Raw genomic sequence first — 19,168 nt, forward strand, 5'->3', positions numbered from 1 at the left:
TCCCTCTGGGAGACCCAACGGCAGATGTTTTGTGCCTGAGGAGTTGCGCACTCGGTTGTTGCGAACCTACCATAACTCCAAGACCGCGGGGCATCCTGGAAAGAATCAGCTGTCCTGGGCTGTTTCACGTCTGTTCTGGTGGCCTTCCCTACGTTCCGACATCGCCGCATATGTAGCGGCATGCTCCGTTTGTGCCCAGAGTAAGTCCCCTCGGCACCTTCCGTTGGGCCTTCTGCAACCCATAGCCACCGGGGAGCGCCCATGGTCACACCTGGGGATGGATTTCATTGTGGACCTCCCTGCATCCCGAGGCCATACGGTCATTCTCATGATTGTGGATCGGTTTTCCAAAATGTGCCACTGTGTTCCTCTCAAGAAGTTACCCTCTGCACAAGAGTTGGCCACGATTTTTGCCAGGGAGGTCTTCCGGTTGCACGGTTTGCCTAAGGAGATTGTGTCGGATCGGGGGAGTCAGTTTGTGTCCAGGTTCTGGCGCGCCTTTTGCTCCCAGTTGGGGATTCATCTCTCCTTCTCCTCGGCCTACCACCCTCAGTCCAATGGGGCCGCATAACGATCCAATCAGGCCTTGGAGCAATTCCTTCGTTGCTATGTCTCCGATCACCAAGACAATTGGGTTGACCTCCTGCCTTGGGCTGAGTTTGCCAGGAACACGGCGGTGAACTCTTCCTCTGGGACGTCTCCCTTCATGGCCAATTATGGGTTCCAACCTGCCGTGTTACCGGAGGTATTCTCTCCCCAGGATATTCCGGCTGTGGAGGATCACCTTTCCGTCCTACGTGCTTCTTGGGTACAGATCCAGAAGTCCCTTGAGGTCTCTGCGCAGCGCCAGAGATTCCAGGCTGATCGCAGACGAGCGCCTGCTCCTTCCTACCAGGTCGGAGACCGTGTATGGTTGTCCACCCGCAACCTCAACCTTCGAGTGCCCACTCCCAAGCTGGCGCCTCGCTTTGTTGGTCCCTTCCGAGTGCTTCGCAGGGTAAACCCGGTAGCCTATGCCCTTGCGCTTCCTCCTGGCATGCGGATCTCCAACGTGTTTCATGTCTCCCTGTTGAAGCCACTGGTTTGTAATCGTTTCACTTCCTCGGTTCCTCGGCCTCGTCCGGTCCAAGTGGGCAATCGTGAGGAATATGAGGTGAGCAATATCCTGGACTCACGCCTGGTCCGCGGTCGGTTGCAGTTTTTGGTCCATTGGCGTGGTTATGGTCCAGAGGAGCGTTCCTGGGTTCCCTCCGCAGATGTCCATGCTCCTGCCTTGCTCCGAGCCTTCCACGCACGCTTCCCTCAGAAACCGTTTTGTGCTCCGCGGAGGAGGGGCCCTTGAGGGGGAGGTACTGTCATGGTCTTACCTGCTTGCTGCTCTCCTTCGTTTGACATGTGCTGGCGGCCATCTTGGGTCCTGGGTTTCTTGTAGCCTTCCACCCTGCGGCTCCTCCTTCCCCTGGGAGGAGCTGGATGCCTAGCTCATATATATAGGAGGTCTGTGGCTTCAGTTCCTTGCTTGGTCCTCTTGTGTTCACATGCTTCTAAGACTGCTGCTGCTGCTGCTTCTGGTTCCTGATCCTGGCTTCGTCTGACTACCCTGCTGGTTCCTGATCCTGGCTTCGTCTGACTACCCTGCTGGTTCCTGATCCTGGCTTCGTCTGACTACCCTGCTGGTTCCTGATCCTGGCTTCGTCTGACTACCCTTCTGGTTCCTGACCTCTGGCTTCGCAAAGACTCTGCTCGGTTTCACCATCCGTTTGGACTTTTGCTTTACAGCTTTATTTTCAATAAAGCCTTCTATTTTCACTTATCTCTTGTTGTACGTCTGGTTCATGGTTCCCTGACATCCACCAGCTGAAGCTCAACAGAAGATGGGTGTTGCAACAGGACAACAACCCAAAGCATATAAGTAAATCAATGCCTTAAACAGAAGAAAATACGCCTTCTGGAGTGGCCCAGTCAGAGTCCTGACCTCAACCCGATTGAGATGCTATGGCAGTGATGGCTAACCTTGGCACTCCAGCTGTGGTGAAATTACAACTCCCAGCATGCTCCATTTATTTCTATAGAGTTCTGAGAGCAGCCAAGCAAGGGGGGCATCTTGGGAGTTGTAGTTTTACCACAGCTGGAGTGCCAAGGTTAGCCATCACTGTGCTATGGCATGACCTCAAGAAAGCGATTCACACAAGACATCCCAAGAATATTGCTGAACTGAAACAGTTCTGTAAAGAGGAATGGTCAAGAATTACTCCTGACCGTTGTGCACGTCTGATCTGCAAATACCTTGTTTGAACTTATTTCTGCCAAAGGAGGTTCAACCAGTTATTAAATCCAAGAGTTAACATACTTTTTCCACCTGCACTGTGAATGTATACAGTGAATGTGTTCAATAAAAACATGGTAACGTTTAATTCTTTGTGTGTTATTAGTTTAAGCAGACTGTGATTGTCTATTGTTGTGACTTAGATGAAGATCAGATCACATTTTATGACCAATTTGTGCGGAAATCCATATAATTCCAAAGGGTTCACATACTTTTTCTTGCAACTGTATGTGAGGAGGGCCTGCAAGTGAGCCGACCCTGTAAAACATGATGTGCGAGGGCCTGCAGGTGAACTGAACCTATAAAACATTATATGCGAGGGTCTGCAGGTGAGCTGACCCAATAAAAGATTGTAGGTGAGGGCCTGCTGGTGAGCTGACCCTGTAAAACATGATATACTGTACATGGCCTATAGGTGAGCTGACCCTGTAAAATATTATATGCGAGGGCATGCAGGTGAGCTGACCCTGAAAAAGATTGTAGGTGAGGGCCTATAAGTGAGCTCACCCTGTAAAAAATTATATGCGAGGGCCTGCAGGTGAGCTGACCCTTTAAAATACTATATGCGAGGGCATATATGCAGTGCATTATATGCAACGAATAAGCATGTTGATATGATGGAAGAGGAGGAGGAGGATGAGAAAAGAAAGATTCAAACATATACCCTTGCTTGTGGTGGAAGGGGTGCATGGGAATACAGTGTATTCAGTATATTATAAACAACACATTTAAAGTGACTTTATGTTCATCAGCTTTCCTCTGGTGGAGTCAAGAATTCAGGGTCAATCCATGCCTTTTCAACCTGTCAGCATTTTTAGTTGACAGGCGTATTCACTTATCTGTTATAATGCCACCAGCAGCACTAAATACCTGCTCAAAAAAAAAAAAAACTCTGGAGGCAGGGCAGGCCAGCACCTCCAAGGCATAGAGCGCCAGTTTGTGCCACATGTCCAGCTTGGACACCCAGTAGTTGTAAGGCACTGAGGGATCATTGAGGATGCTTACACAGTCTGCTATGTACTCCTTCACCATCTTCCAAAATGTTTCCCTCCTTGTGACACTAGGCCACGCATCAGGGTCAGGGGGGGTTGGCGGGGTGTCATGAAACTGTCCCAGGCTTTAGAGAGCCTTCCTCAGCTGGAACTGCTGTGCGTTCCCCTTGTCTCATCTTCTTGGTTGCCCAATGAACTACGAACTCTGCCGCCAGCGTTGTCAGATGGAAATTTTTGGAGCCATTTATCAACAAGGACCTTCTGGTATTGCACTGTTTTGCTCGTCCTCTCCACCAGAGGAATGAGAGATGGGAAGTTCTCTTTGTAGCGGGGGTCGAGAAGGGTGAACAACCAGTAATCCGTGTTGTCTAAAATAAGTATAATGCGCAGGTTTAGGGAAAGCCAGCCTAACATGAAGTCAGCCATGTGTGCCAGATTACCAACAGGCAAGACTTTGCTGTCGTCATCAGGAGCATGACTCTCAATCTCCTCATCCTCTTCCTCCTCTTCTGCGCACCCATGCTGAACAGATGGAATAAACTTTCATGGGTACTGTCCCCTGTAGCGGAGGTAACCGTCTCCTGTTCCTCCTCCTCCTGCTCTTCATCTTCTAATTCGCGATGAGAAGATGAACTGAGGGTGGTCTGACTATCACCCTGTGTAATGTCTTTCCCCATTTCCACCTCTTCCACATGCAAAGCATCGTCCTTAGTTGTGAGCAGCGAGCGTTTGAGTAGACACAGAAGTGGGATGTTTACACTGATAATAGCGTTATCGCTGCTCACCATCTGTGTTGATTCCTCAAAGTTTCTTAAAACCTCACAGAGGTTAGACATCCATGGCCACTTCTCACTTGTGAATAGCGGAAGCTGACTGGAAAGGCGACCACCATGTTGCAGCTGGTATTTCACTACTGCCCTCTGCTGCTCACAAAGCCTGGCCAACATTTGGAATGTCGAGTTCCAGCGCTTGCTCACGTCGCACAACAGCTGGTGAGCTGACAATTGTAAGCGCTGCTGCAGCGTTGACAGACCAGCTGAAGCTGTCGATGATTTGCGGAAATGTGCACACACGTGGCCCATCTTCACCAGTAGCTCAGGCAAATTGGGGTAGGTTTTTGAGAAACCGCTGAACCACTAAGTTTAAGACGTGGGCTAGGCATGGGATGTGCGTGAGCTTGCCGAGCTCCAAAGCCGCCACCAAGTTTTGACCAACTGCGTTGGTCAGGGCACGTGTGATGTTATGGGACAAATGTTGGTGTAAGGCAGGCACGGCACACCTTGAAAAATAATGGCGGCTTGGGACTGTGTAACGCAAGACGGCCGCCGACATCAGGTTGTGGAAGGCCTCAGTGTCCACAAGCCTAAATGGCAACATTTCCAGGGCCAGTAATTTGGAAAGATGCACATTTAGTGCTATGGCCTGGGGGTAGGTGGCTGGGTATTTGCGCTTGCGTTCAAATGCCTGGAATAAGGACATTTGGACGCTGCGCTGGAACACGGAAGTGGATGTTGCCGTTGACGGTGCTTGCAAAGATCCAGCTGCAGGGCGGACGGCATAAGAGCCTGCGCATTCGACAGGGGATTGACCAGCAAGTAACACTGGGGAAAAGGAGGCAGTGGTGTGACCCGCAGACACATATTGTGGACCCAGGCGTTCGTCCCACTTATTACGGTGCTTGGATGCCATGTGGCGGATCTTTTGTCATCCGCACTTTCCTCAAAAGCGCCATACTGCGGAACACCTACTCCTTGGCAAGGGCGATTTCCGCAAGGGGGTGCTCCGTGGAACAGTTGCCTCTGTACTGCTGTCCTCGCTCGGCTTTCCACCTTCCCAGGTTGGGTCAGTGACTTCATTGTACACCACCCCCTCTTCCACTTCCTCACTCTGCTCATCCTCCTGACTTGTTGACCTAACCACAACCTCAGTGATTGACAACTGTGTCTCATCCTCTTCATCAACCTCTTGAGACAGTAATTTCCGTTGACCTATTGGTAACTATGTCTCATCATCATCCACCTCATTAAACAGTAATACATCTTCTTGTGACTGTGGATGCTCAAGAGTTTGGGAATCAGGGCACAAGATCTGTCCCTCTTCAAGCGTGCTTGACGAGAGGGCCAAATCAAGGAATGGCACTGAAAAGATCTCCTCGGAATACCTGAGTGTGGGATGACTTGTTTACATAGTGGAAGGAAGGAGGATCGGGGTGAGGATTGGGTTGAGCAGACTTTTGGCTACTGAGACTAGACTTGGCGGAAGACAGTGTGGTGCTTAACCGACTGGAAGCATTATCTACTCCAATCCAACCAACCAACTGGTCGCACTGGTCTGATTTCAAGAACTAGTCCTGTGCCGCCCTGCAACCTGGGACATGAAGCTAGGTATTGTGGATGATTGTTTTTCTTGTGCTCTGGCAGCATGCACAGTTTCCCCGCGTCCAGGGCCACGGCCTTGGTGTGCACCGTCCCTTACTGCTCGCCTTCTTCATATTAAATGTTATATACGATTGAAAGTCTGTCACACGTACAGTAGCGTATGATTTGGAAGTGTATGTGCAAACAAATTTTAAAAGGTATTTGGGATGTGGAAACATGACACAGGAGATATCCCGCAGATAATGTCAATGTTGTCACCAGCGGCTAATAAAAAATTACAGGGAATGTCACAGGTATTTGGGATTAGTGATGGACGAACATCGGCTGGGACGGTTCGTGATCGCGTGAACGTGATCAAATGTTTGCGAACCGCAAGTTCGCAGCGGGCCCCATTCACTTTAAAGGCAGGCGAACCTGGAAAACCTTCAGGTCATATTTGCAGCCACCAAATACTTACTAGAAGTGCACAAATAGTCCCACAACATGGACAGTAACATAACAGATGTATTCTTCGAATTTGCAATCTCCATTCATGATTTTTTTCAATGCCAAATATCGGCAATGTAATTTTTGGCTATGCGCATGCGCAAACTATGCGCGGCCTACTACAGAAACTGGGTTTCCACCAGACCGAAGTTGAATGCGATCAAAAAAGATGGTTGGCAACAATTTTTGCGACATTGAGGAAGAATTTCTAATCACTGTAAGTAATTTTAAATTAAAGCAGTGTATTTGATTACATTTCACATGCATGTTATAACAATCGCTGTATATGCAGATTGAGTGTTTAAAAAAAGCGCCATTGCAAAAATCCCTAATGTTTTAATTTATTTTTTCGTGGTACACACAACTTCACATTTTATAAGGTCTCATGAGATATTAGTGATTGGTGCACTAAGTATTGTTGCGAGAACTTGCCACTGCAGTACAGGCCCCAAAAATTAGCCAATAGGCACATTCTTCTGACAGCACACAACTTTGCATGATTCTGTGGCTGGAGGTACATTAGGCGGTCACAGGATAAATATGTAACTGTCGGCAAGTACAGGCCCCAAAAATTAGCCAATAGGCATTCACCTGACAGCAAAGAATTTCGGATTCTGTGGCTGGAGGTACAATAGGCGGTCACAGGATAAATATGTAACTGTAGGCCAGTACAGGCCCCAAAAATTTGCCAATAGGCGTTCACCTGACAGCAAAGAACTTTGGATTCTGTGACTGGAGGTACATTAGGCGGTCACAGGATAAATATATAACTGTCGGCCAGTACAGGCCCCAAAAATTAGCCAATAGGCGTTCACCTGACAGCAAAGAACTTTGGATTCTGTGGCTGGAGGCACATTAGGCATTCACAGGATAAATATGTAACTGTAGGCCAGTACAGGCCCCAAAAATTAGCCAATAGGCATTCACCTAACAGCAAAGAATTTTGGATTCTGGGACTGGAGGTACATTAGGCGGTCACAGGATAAATATGTAACTGTCGGCAAGTACAGGCCCCAAAAATTTGCCAATAGGCGTTCACCTGACAGCAAAGAACTTTGGATTCTGTGGCTGGAGGCACATTAGGCATTCACAGGATAAATATGTAACTGTAGGCCAGTACAGGCCCCAAAAATTAGCCAATAGGCATTCACCTAACAGCAAAGAATTTTGGATTCTGGGACTGGAGGTACATTAGGCGGTCACAGGATAAATATGTAACTGTCGGCAAGTACAGGCCCCAAAAATTAGCCAATAGGCATTCACCTGACAGCAAAGAATTTCGGATTCTGTGACTGGAGGTACATTAGGCGGTCACAGGATAAATATATAACTGTCGGCCAGTACAGGCCCCAAAAATTAGCCAATAGGCATTCACCTAACAGCAAAGAATTTTGGATTCTGGGACTGGAGGTACATTAGGCGGTCACAGGATAAATATGTAAATATCGGCAAGTACAGGCCCCAAAAATTAGCCAATAGGCATTCACCTGACAGCAAAGAACTTTGGATTTTGTGGCTGGAGGTACATTAGGCGGTCACAGGATAAATATGTATAGGCCCTTAAAATTTAGGCATTCAACAGACATAAAAGGCCTTTTATGCGGCTGTATTTACCTAAGACAGGGACCATGATTTGTTCTGGGTGTTGGCGGATACTTGTGGGCTGTCATGAGGAATTTCAATCAAACATGGTCGACTCGTCACATGTGTTGAATTCCTCCGAGATCCATGCCTCATTCATTTTTAGAAATGTGAGGTAGTCCTCACTGTCGTGAGCTAGACGAGGTCGCTTATCGGTCACGATCCCCCGCTGCTGCGCTGAACGTCCTTTCGGACAGGACAATGGACGAGGGTCAAGCCAACAGTTCCATGGCAAATTGTGCCAGCTCTGGCCACAGGTCAAGCCTGCACACCCAGTGTTCCAGGGGTTCATCGCTTCTCAGAGCATCCACATCGGCCGTTAACCCGATGTAGTCGGACACCTGTCGGTCTAGGCGTTCCCTGAGGATGGATCCTGAGGACAGCTGTCGATGTGTTTGCTGTAAGAAGGATCTCATATCCGAAGTGACCAACACATCTTCAAACCGCCCTCTTCTTCCATGCGCTGTTGGATTGGTACCTGGAACTGTTTCTCTGTGAGTGGAAATTCTTCTGCCAGCGCCTGCAAAAGCAGAATGCAGCATTTCTCGAAGCAAGGCCTGGAAGTGCTGCATTCTGACAGCCCTCTGTGATGGTAGTAACATTTCTGCCATTTTGTGTTTGTACCGGGGGTCTAAGTACTTTGCCACCCAGTACTGATCCTTGCCCTTTATGCTTTTTATACGGGGGTCCCTCTTCAAACACTGGAGCATGAACGCCCCCATTTGGAGGAGTGGCCTGGCTCCTGCTCATCATCCAGGATAATTTCGTCCTCGTTCTCCTCCCCCCATCCACAGACAACACCAGGGATCCCAGAAACCTTTAAAGCGTGCTTTTCTTGCTCCTCCTCCGCCCCGGCACCATCCTCCTCTGACTCCTCTTCAGACTCCTGCTATTGACTTGTCTCATATGGAGTAGCCCCCCCCCTGGGAATTCATCCAGCATTGCAATTTCCTCATCTTCCTGCTCCTGCTCCACGACGGCCTGACCAATGACACGACGCAATGCACGCTCCAGAAGGAAGGCGTAAGGTCCGAAGTCACTGATGGTGCCCTGGCTGCGACTGACCAGTTTGGTGATCTCATGAAATGGCCGCAGAAGTCTGCATGCGTCGCACATGAGCAGCCATGGTGAAAAAAAAACAAGATCCCAGAACCTGTCCTGCCGCAGAGTTCGTACAGGTAGTCATTAACTGCACGTTTCTGCATCTTGTATCAAGCATATACAAGATGGAGTTCCATCGCGTCAGGCAGTCACAAATCAGACGTCTGACGGGCAGGTGGTGTCGCCGCTGAATGTCAGCAAGGCGGGCCATTGTCGTGTAAGATCTTCTAAAATGACCAGAGATTTTCCTGGCCTGCCGCAAGGCGTCCTGGACCCCGGGGTATTTGACAACGAATTGCTGCATGACTAAGTTCAGGATGTGTGCCATGCACGGCACGTGTGTAATTTTGCCCTGTTTCAGCGTGCTCAGCAGATTGGCACCATTGTCGCACACCACTTTACCAACTGTCAAATTGAGTGGGGTTAGCCACTGATCTCAGCAGCAGACACATAAAAAAAAGCACAGAGCCATGTGCCAGCGTTCTGAGAGCGCTAGTTGTGACCATGCATGGTGGATGTTTAATTCCAGATACATTAGCAGTCTGCTTTTTGCCTCCTGTGCACTTTAAGTTCTGCCTGCTTCTCCTCCCTATCTGCTGCTCCATCTCTCCCTCTGAACTCTCCTCCTCTTCCTCTCTTGTTGGCACCCACGTGATGTCTATTGACACGTCATCATTGGATTCATCACCTTCACCACTACTGACATTAGAGATCTCGGAGTAGGCAGCAACAGCGGGGACCACACTCCTTAGGCTGATCTGGGTACTGTCGTAAGGGTACTGCTGGGTGGCGACCGTTGATACCTCCTCTTCCTGATCGATGCCAAAAATGGCTGCGCATCAGTAAGATCTTGGAATGTATGGGAAAATAATTCCTCTGACTCGAGAGGAGGGGATATGGTGGTGGTGGTGTCTTTGGGGTTGGACACAACAGAGAGTGAAGAGGGTGCAGATAGAGAGGATGAGGAGGGTGCAGAAGTGGAAAGCTAAATGAGCCACTCAACCAAGTCTGGTGCATCTTTTGACGTAATCGCACGCACCTTCTGCAACTTCCCACTTAGGCTCCCATGCAGAAATGCCTGCCTCTTCCTCTGCCTGTCATTTTCAAAATGACCCTGTGACAAAAGTCCCTATAGAAGAGCAGTATTTGTGGAAGAAGGTATATCACACCCCTGCCTCAATCGTTTTTTTGGGGGTCAACTGGTAAATCACACCAGTAGAAATTATTTCTTCAAAATGCTATTTTCACTTTGTGTAGATGCGGTAATGCAGCAAAACCGCAGACAAATGCTGCACTATCCAAATGCACTGTATAGAACGTATATTATTAGAAAATAATATTTCTGGCTCAATCAGGTTTTTGTGTGGGCAACTGGTAAATCACACAAAAGTCCAGCAAAAATGATATCAATTTATAAAGAATAAGGGTAATAATAGAGAAAACAAAAAGTCCAGCAATTGTACCCTATTAGATGATACGATGACTAAATTTAATGAGAAAAATAAACCTCTACATTGTCAATCGGGTGGGCCACAACATAATAGGACGTACTGGGTGAGTGGTGGGGAAGATGTCCCTGCCACTGCTACCCTGATCTGGTCCTCTGCCCAGGGACGTCTCCTGGTGGTGGGGACTCCCTGTCCTCGTGCCTAGCCTCAATCTCCTGTCTGACCCTGATAAGGTGACAGGTGGAAAGATACTAGTGTCAAAGTGGCCCCCCGACAGATGACTAGCACAAAAACAAAAATAGAAACAAAGAGGTGTCCACTGTATAAGGCCCTCGTGACAAGTTGCCAGGAGGTACAGGGTCCACCTAGTGGTTAAAAATACGCAGACAAAACACACGCACAAAGAGACACTGATAAGATAATTAAATGATGTACGAAAGATACAAAAACAACCCCGACGCGTTTCACCCACAAAATGGGATCATCAGGGGGTAATACGAGGTAGGTATAGGATATACAGGAAGCCAAAAAATAAATACAGTAGGCCCCGTCTAATAGTAATGCGTAATTTATACTTGCGTTTAGAAAATTACGTAAAGACACCAGACCCAAAAATGATATAAACAAGAATCGATAAATCGGAGCCAGATGGCGGAGTACATACAGTCACTGGGTAGTGAGGTAGGCGATGGAGTAAGATGAGTGAATGCAAAAAGCACGTCTCTGGAGACACAGAGAGCGCCACTATCACAAAATGATGAATTGTGAAGGTGCTCATGAAAGGGCATCAAAGATAATGACCCTGTTGTCCCAGTGATGTCCACGATCCAATTGGATATCTGCTCTATCAACTTTCTATATTCTTTTCTGTGCCTACGATCACGGTTAGCGGCGAATCATGGTTCCACACCAGAGAGTGGCTGCAATGTGATCAAGCTGAAATGTGGGACAAGTTATTAAAGCGGAAGGATCGAATGAAAGGGCCAATTAAAGACGAATTCCCTGTCATTTTAATCTGCAAAAATGGGTTAATGTCACTCACCAATGGAACAGACGATTTTTTACAATTTCGGGCTCTGTCAACTATGTAGAGCAGGGGTTTATTCATGGTAAAACTGTGTTCATGTCACCCACCAATTGAACAGACGATTTTACAAAAATTAGGTCCCTGTCACCTATGCAGAGCAGGGGTTTGTATACGGCAAAATTGGTAAAATGTCAACTGACAATGTAACAGACGATTTTTTGAAATTTAGGTCCCTGTCACCTATGCAGAGCAGGGGTTTATTCACTGCAAAACTGTGTTCATGTCACCCACCAATTGAACAGATGATTTTACAAAAATTAGGTCCTTGTCAACTTTGAAGAGCAGGGGTTTGTATATGGCAAAATTGGTAAAATGTCACCTGACAATGTAACAGATGATTTTTTGAAATTTAGGTCCCTGTCTCCTATGCAGAGCGGGGGTTTATTCACAGCAAAAATGGTACAATGTCACCCAAGAATGTAACAGACAAATTAGTGAAATGTATTTCCTTATCCACTAGGTAGAGCAGGGGTCTATCACAGCCAAAAATTGGTGAATGTCACCCAACTATGTAACAGAGAAATTAGTGAAATTTATTAACCTGTCTACTAGGAAGAGCAGGGGTATATCACAGCCAAAAATCGGTGAATGTCACCCAACTATGTAACAGAGAAATTATTGAAATTTAATAACCTGTCTACTAGGTACAGCAGGGGTATATCACACCCAAAAATGGGTGAATTTCACCCGACAATGTAACAGACAAATTAGTGAAATTTATTAACCTGTCTACTAGGTACAGCAGGAGTATATCAAAGCTAAAAATTTGTGAATTTCACCCGACAATGTTACAGACAAATTAGTAAAATTTATTAACCTGTCCACTAGGTAGAGCAGGGGTATATCACAGCCAAAGATTTGTGAAATTCACGCGACAATATAACAGACAAATTAGTGAAATTTATTAACCTGTTTACTAGGTAGAGCAGGGGTATATTACAGCCAAAAATTAGTGAATTTTACCCGACAATGTAACAGACAAATTAGTGAAATTTATTAACCTGTCCACTAGGTAGAGCAGGGGTAGATCACAGCCAAAAATTTGGGATATGTAACCCGACAATGTATCAGACAAATTAGTGAAATTACTTAAAATAAAATACGTCAAAATTAACAAAAAATAATCTTGATGGATGAGGTGGAGGTCCATATGGAGTAGGAGGTTGAGAAGGCGGTGGACGTAGCGGTGTAAGTGGAAGCGGCGGTGGAGAAGGAGGAGGTAGCCAACACTGGTTTTTGGTTTTATTTAATTTTTTTTTTTGTTTAACCCCTTTAGGCCTTATTTCACCTTAAGGACCAGGCCATTTTTTGCAAATCTGACCAGTGTCACTTTAAGTGGTGATAACTTTAAAACGCTTTGACTTATTCAGGCTATTCTGAGATGTTTTTTCATCACATATTGTACTTCATGACACTGGTAAAATGAAGTAAAAAAAAAAAATCATTTTTATTTATAAAAAAATACAAAATTTACCCAATTTTTTTTTTAAATTGCAAATTTCCAAGTTTCAATTTCTTTACTACTATAATACATAGTAGTACCTCCAAAAATAGTTATTACTTTACATTCCCCATATGTCTACTTCATGGTTGGATCATTTTGGTAATAATATTTTATATTTTGGGGATGTTACAAGGCTTAGAAGTTTAGAAGCAAATCTTGAAATTTTTCATAAATTTTCAAAAACCCAATTTTTAGGGACCAGTTCCGGTCTGAAGTCACTTTGTGAGGCTTACATAATAGAAACCACTAAAAAAAAACATTCTAGAAACTAGACCCCTCAAGCTATTCAAAACTGATTTTACAAACATCGTTAACCCTTTAGGTGTTCCACAAGAGTTAATGGCAAATGGAGATAAAATTTGAGAATTTAAATTTTTTGGCAAATTTTCCATTTTAATCCATTTTTTCCAGTAACAAAGCAAGGGTTAACAGCCAAACAAAATGCTATATTTATTGCCCCGATTCTGTAGTTTGCAGAAACACCCCATATGTGGCCGTAAACTTCTGTAAGGGCACACAGTAGGGAGTAAAGGGAAAGGTGCTCCATATGGTTTTTGGAAGACAGATTTTGCTGGACTGGGTTATTTACACCATGTCCCATTTGAAGCACCCCTGATGCACCCCTACAGTAGAAACTCCATAAAAGTGACCCCATCTAAGAAACTACACCCCTCAAGGTATTCAAAACTGATTTTATGAACTTTGTTAACCCTTTAGGTGTTGCACAAGGGTTATTGGCAAATGGGGATGAAATTTTAAAATTTAAATTTTTTTGCAAATTTTACATTTTAATCCATTTTTTCCAGTAACAAAGCAAGGGTTAACAGCCAAACAAAATGCTATATTCATTGCCCCGATTCTGTAGTTTGCAGAAACACCCCATATGTGGCCGTAAACTTCTGTACGGGCACACAGTAGGGAGTAGAGGGAAAGGTGCTCCATATGGTTTTTGGAAGGCAGATTTTGCTGGACTGGTTTATTTACACCATGTCCCATTTGAAGCCCCCCTGATGCACCCCTACAGTAGAAACTCCATAAAAGTGACCCCATCTAAGAAACTACACCCCTCAAGGTATTCAAAACTGATTTTATGAACTTTGTTAACCCTTTAGGTGTTGCACAAGGGTTATTGGCAAATGGGGATGAAATTTTAAAATGTAAATTTTTTTGCAAATTTTCCATTTTAATCAATTTTTTCCAGTAACAAAGCAAGGGTTAACAGCCAAAAAAATGCGATATTTATTGCCCCGATTCTGTAGTTTGCAGAAACACCCCATATGTGGCCGTAAACTTCTGTACGGGCACACAATAGGGAGTAGAGGGAAAGGTGCTCCATATGGTTTTTGGAAGGCAGATTTTGCTGGACTGGTTTATTTACACCATGTCCCATTTGAAGCCCCCCTGATGCACCCCTACAGTAGAAACTCCATAAAAGTGACCCCATCTAAGAAACTACACCCCTCAAGGTATTCAAAACTGATTTTATGAACTTTGTTAACCCTTTAGGTGTTGCACAAGGGTTATTGGCAAATGGGGATGAAATTTTAAAATGTAAATTTTTTTGCAAATTTTCCATTTTAATCAATTTTTTCCAGTAACAAAGCAAGGGTTAACAGCCAAAAAAATGCGATATTTATTGCCCCGATTCTGTAGTTTGCAGAAACACCCCATATGTGGCCGTAAACTTCTGTACGGGCACACAATAGGGAGTAGAGGGAAAGGTGCTCCATATGGTTTTTGGAAGGCAGATTTTGCTGGACTGGTTTATTTACACCATGTCCCATTTGAAGCCCCCCTGATGCACCCCTACAGTAGAAACTCCATAAAAGTGACCCCATCTAAGAAACTACACCCCTCAAGGTATTCAAAACTAATTTTATGAACTTTGTTAACCCTTTAGGTGTTGCACAAGGGTTATTGGCAAATGGGGATGAAATTTTAAAATTAAATTTTTTTTGCAAATTTTCCATTTTAATCCATTTTTTCCAGTAACAAAGCAAAGGTTAACAGCCAAACAAAAATGCTATATTTATTGCCCCGATTCTGTAGTTTGCAGAAACACCCCATATGTGGCCGTAAACTACTGCACCCCTACAGTAGAAACTCCATAAAAGTGACCCTATCTAAGAAACTAAACCACTCAAGGTATTCAAAACTGATCTTACAAGCTGTGTTAGCCCTTTAGGTGCTCCACAAGAGTTATTGGCAAATGGAGATGAAATTTCAGAATTTAATTTTTTGGCCAAATTTTCCATTTTAACCCATTTTTTTCACTAACAAAGCAAGGGTTAACAGCCAAACAAGACTGTTTCTTTATTGCCCTGACTCTGCCGTTTACAGAAACACCCCATATGTGGTCGTACACTACTGTACGGCCACACGGCGGGGCGTAGAGGGAAAGGAGCGTTGTGTGGTTTTTGGAGGGCTGATTTTTATGGACCGGTTTATTTACACCGTGTCCTGTTTCAAGCCCCCCCCCCCCCGATGCACCCCTGGAGTAGAAACTCCCTAAAAGTGACCCATCTAAGAAACGACACCCATAAAGGTATTCAAAACTGATCTTACAAGCTATGTTAACCCTTTAGGTGCTCCACAAGAGTTATTGGCAAATAGAGGTGAAATTTCTTTTTTTGCACCTTTTTTTTTTGGACTGTGTTAATCTGGGGGGTTAGGTCATGGGGTATTTTTATAGACGAGATTATTACAGACGCAGCGATACCTAATTTGTATACTTTTTTATAATTATTTTATAGGGGATTATAAATTTACTACTCTATGGAAGTGTGGTACTCCCTGAAGCAACCAATAATGCAGAGGCCCGGATCTTGAGGACTGCCTCATAGAACTGAAGGAATGTCCCTGTGTTTCCAGCATTCCGGAACAGCACAAAAGAGTTCTACGAGGCAACCTGTACCAAGTAGACTGCAACTTTTTTGTACCATGCCCGGGTTTTGCACATGGCATTATATGGCTTGAGGACTTTATCAGAGAGATCAACTCCTCCTATATACTGATTGCAGTCGACGGTACAATCAGGCTTGAGGACCATTGCCGCGGTACCTTGCACAGGGACAGGGGTGATGCCGTTACCATGAATTGTGGACAGTACAAGGACATCCCTCTTGTCCTTATATCTGACCAGCAACAGGTTTCCAGTGGTAAGGGCACTGGTCTCACACCTGGGGATAGGTACCTGGAGGGGCTGGGCAGGGGGGCCGTGTTGATTTTTCCGCATGGTCCCACAAGCGGACGTGGATCTGGCGGCGAGGGACTGGAACAAGGGGATACTAGTATAAAAGTTATCCACATACAGGTGGTAACCCTTATCTAGCAGTGGGTGCATAAGGTCCCACACAAGTTCCCCGCTAACACCCAGAGTGGGGGGACATTCTGGGGGTTGAATACGGGAATCTCGCCCCTCGTACACACAAAACTTGCAAGTGTACCCTGAGGTACTCTCACAAAGTTTGTACAACTTCACGCCATACCTCGCCTGCTTTGAGGGAACATACTGGCGGAAAATGAGTCTCCCCTTGAACACAATGAGAGACTCATCATCCGCGACCTCCCTTCCAGGTACATAGGCCTGTACAAATTTGGCCCCAAAGTGATCGATGACCGCATATGAGGCGGTGAGTGGGAAGGCTGAAGTTACGCTGCAGCGCTGACAGGCGAGCAGCAGCAGGGTGAGAACGCCGAAAGCGCGCTGAGACAGCCCTTACTTTCTGCAGCAGCTCTGACATATCAGGGCAATTTTTAAGGAATCTCTGCACCACCAAATTCAGCACATGCGCCAGGCAAGGGATGTGCGTCACACCGGCTAGTCCCAGAGCTGCTACGAGATTTCGCCCATTATTGCACGCCACCAGGCCGAGCTTGAGGCTCAATGGCACTAACTACTCATCGGTCTGTTTTTCAGGGCCCGTCCACAGCTCCTGCGCGGTGTGGGGTGTGCCCCCCAAACAGATAAGTTTTAAAACTGCCTGCTGTTGTTTACCCCTGGCTGTGCTGAAGTTGTTGGTCAAGGTGTTACGCTGACTGGATGAGGAGGTGGTAGAGGATGAGGAAGCAGAGTAGGAGGAGGAAGCAACAGGAGGCAAACTGCAATCCTCGGTGGTGAAAGATCATGCGCCAATCTGCTATCCACTTCAGGCCCAGCCGCCACTGCATTTACCCAGTGTGCTGTTAGGGAGATATAACATCCCTGACCGTGCTTACAGGTCACGTATCCGTAGTGAGGTGCACCTTGCCAGAGATGGCGTTGCGCAGTGCACACCTGATTTGTCCCCAACTTGGTTGTGCATGGAAGGGATGGCTTGCCTGAAAAACTAGTGGCAGCTGGGCATGACATACTGTGGGACAGCCACCACCATAAGGACTTTAAAACTCTCCATCTCCACCAGACGGAATGACAGCATTTCAAAGGCCAGTAATTTTGAAATGCTGGCATTCAGGGCCAAGGATCGCAGGTGTGTAGGGGGGTACTTTCTCTTTCTCTCTAGTGTTTGGGAGATAGAGAGTTGAACGTGAACGCTTCCATGCGACGCTTCCATGCGACATTGTGGAGATGCTTGGTGACCCAAGTGGTGGCGTTGCTGGCAGATCCTCTGTTTGAGGGGTGGTAGGTGCCACTGTCACTCCACAGGTGGATGAAGAGGCAGAGACTGCAGCAGAAGAGGAAGCAGGAGGAGCCAGAGACCATTCTTTGTTTTTGAGGTGTCTACTCCACTGCAGCTCGTGCTTTGCACTTAGAAGCCTGGTCATGCAGGTTGTGCTCAGGTTGAGAACGTTTATGCCTCGCTTCAGGCTCTGATTGCACAGCTTGCAAACCACTTATGTCTTGTCGTCAGCACATTGTCTGAAGAACTGCCACGCCAGGGAATTCCTTGGAGCTGACTTTGGTGTGCTCTGTCCCTTGCTGCGGTGGGCAGTAGCAGACGTACTGTTTAGGGGACGTCCACTCTGCTTTTGCACCCTGCTCCCTCTTCTGCTGTGCTGGTGGCTCTGTGCGACCACCACCTCTTCCTCCGAACTACACAGGTCACTCTCATGACCTTGATTCCATGTGGGGTCGAGGACCTCATCGTCCTCCACATCATCTTCCACCCAGTCTTCACCCCTGTCCTCCTTGTCGGTCTGCACACTGCAGAAAGCGACAGCAGTTGGCACCTGTGTTTCATCATCATCCGAGACGTGCTGCGGTGGTCCTCCCATGTACTCACTTGTTCTATACTTGTTCTGGCCTCACCATTCATAGAGCCGCATTAGGCCCGACCAAATACCGCTGCAGGTTCTGTTGCCTACTTTCACCTGAGGAAGGGGTTTCACTTGTGCGTGTAGCTGGCACAGATTGACCACGTCCTCCCCCTGCAACATGAGCTCTACCAGCAGCACCACGACCTGTGCCATGTCCCTTATTTGACGCTTTCCTCATATTTCTCAAATTTAGGAACTTGCCCTAAATGGGTGTTTTATTAACAGCAGAATAGAACCACAGCATGTAAAGGGTGTATCTTACACGTACAGATGCAGACTAGGCTGCAATTAAAGATTTTGTCACGGCTGTGTCATGGTCTGTTATCTTGGACCATGACACTTTTGCCGTGCATGCTTGTTGCTGGTTGCAACATGTTGTTTTTGCATGTTTTGACACTTCCGCTTTAAGTTGTGTTTCCCTTCCCATCCTGGTGTGCACGGGGTTAAGGTGTGTTTGCTAGGTGTGGTGGGTGTGACCTCAGGCCTCCTTATATGTTGGGGTGGTGGAACCTGAGGTCAGTTTGTTTTGCTTGTCAGTCTGTGTAGGAGCTCTGCTCCCTGGCTGTATGTTATAGTCTGTGTGAGCCACCCCTATTTGTTATATTGTTTCCCTTGCTCTGTCAGCGTGTCCCCTCAGGCGTGTTTCTGTTTTCCCTCTCCCACCTGGTGTATGTTGTTATAGTGTGGGCCTTGTTTGAAGGTTATTGTGTTGTGGTGTGTTTTCTCCGAAAGGGGGTTGCTTTCCCGGAGGGGTTTAAGCAAACAGCTAGACAGTGCGTTTCCGGTCCATCTCTTCGGTGGCAGGTAAGTTCTGGTAACCTAGGTTGTCTGTTGCCTTTTGTTACTTACCTGTCATTCGGCTGTGAACCCTGTCTAGTTGGTGGCCAGCTGCTGCGCTTCTGGAAACACCATGCATCCGTTGTGTAGGATGAATGGGTGGTCTCTGCCC

Source organism: Bufo bufo, chromosome 2, assembly GCF_905171765.1.
Source record: "Bufo bufo chromosome 2, aBufBuf1.1, whole genome shotgun sequence".
NCBI lineage: Eukaryota > Metazoa > Chordata > Amphibia > Anura > Bufonidae > Bufo > Bufo bufo.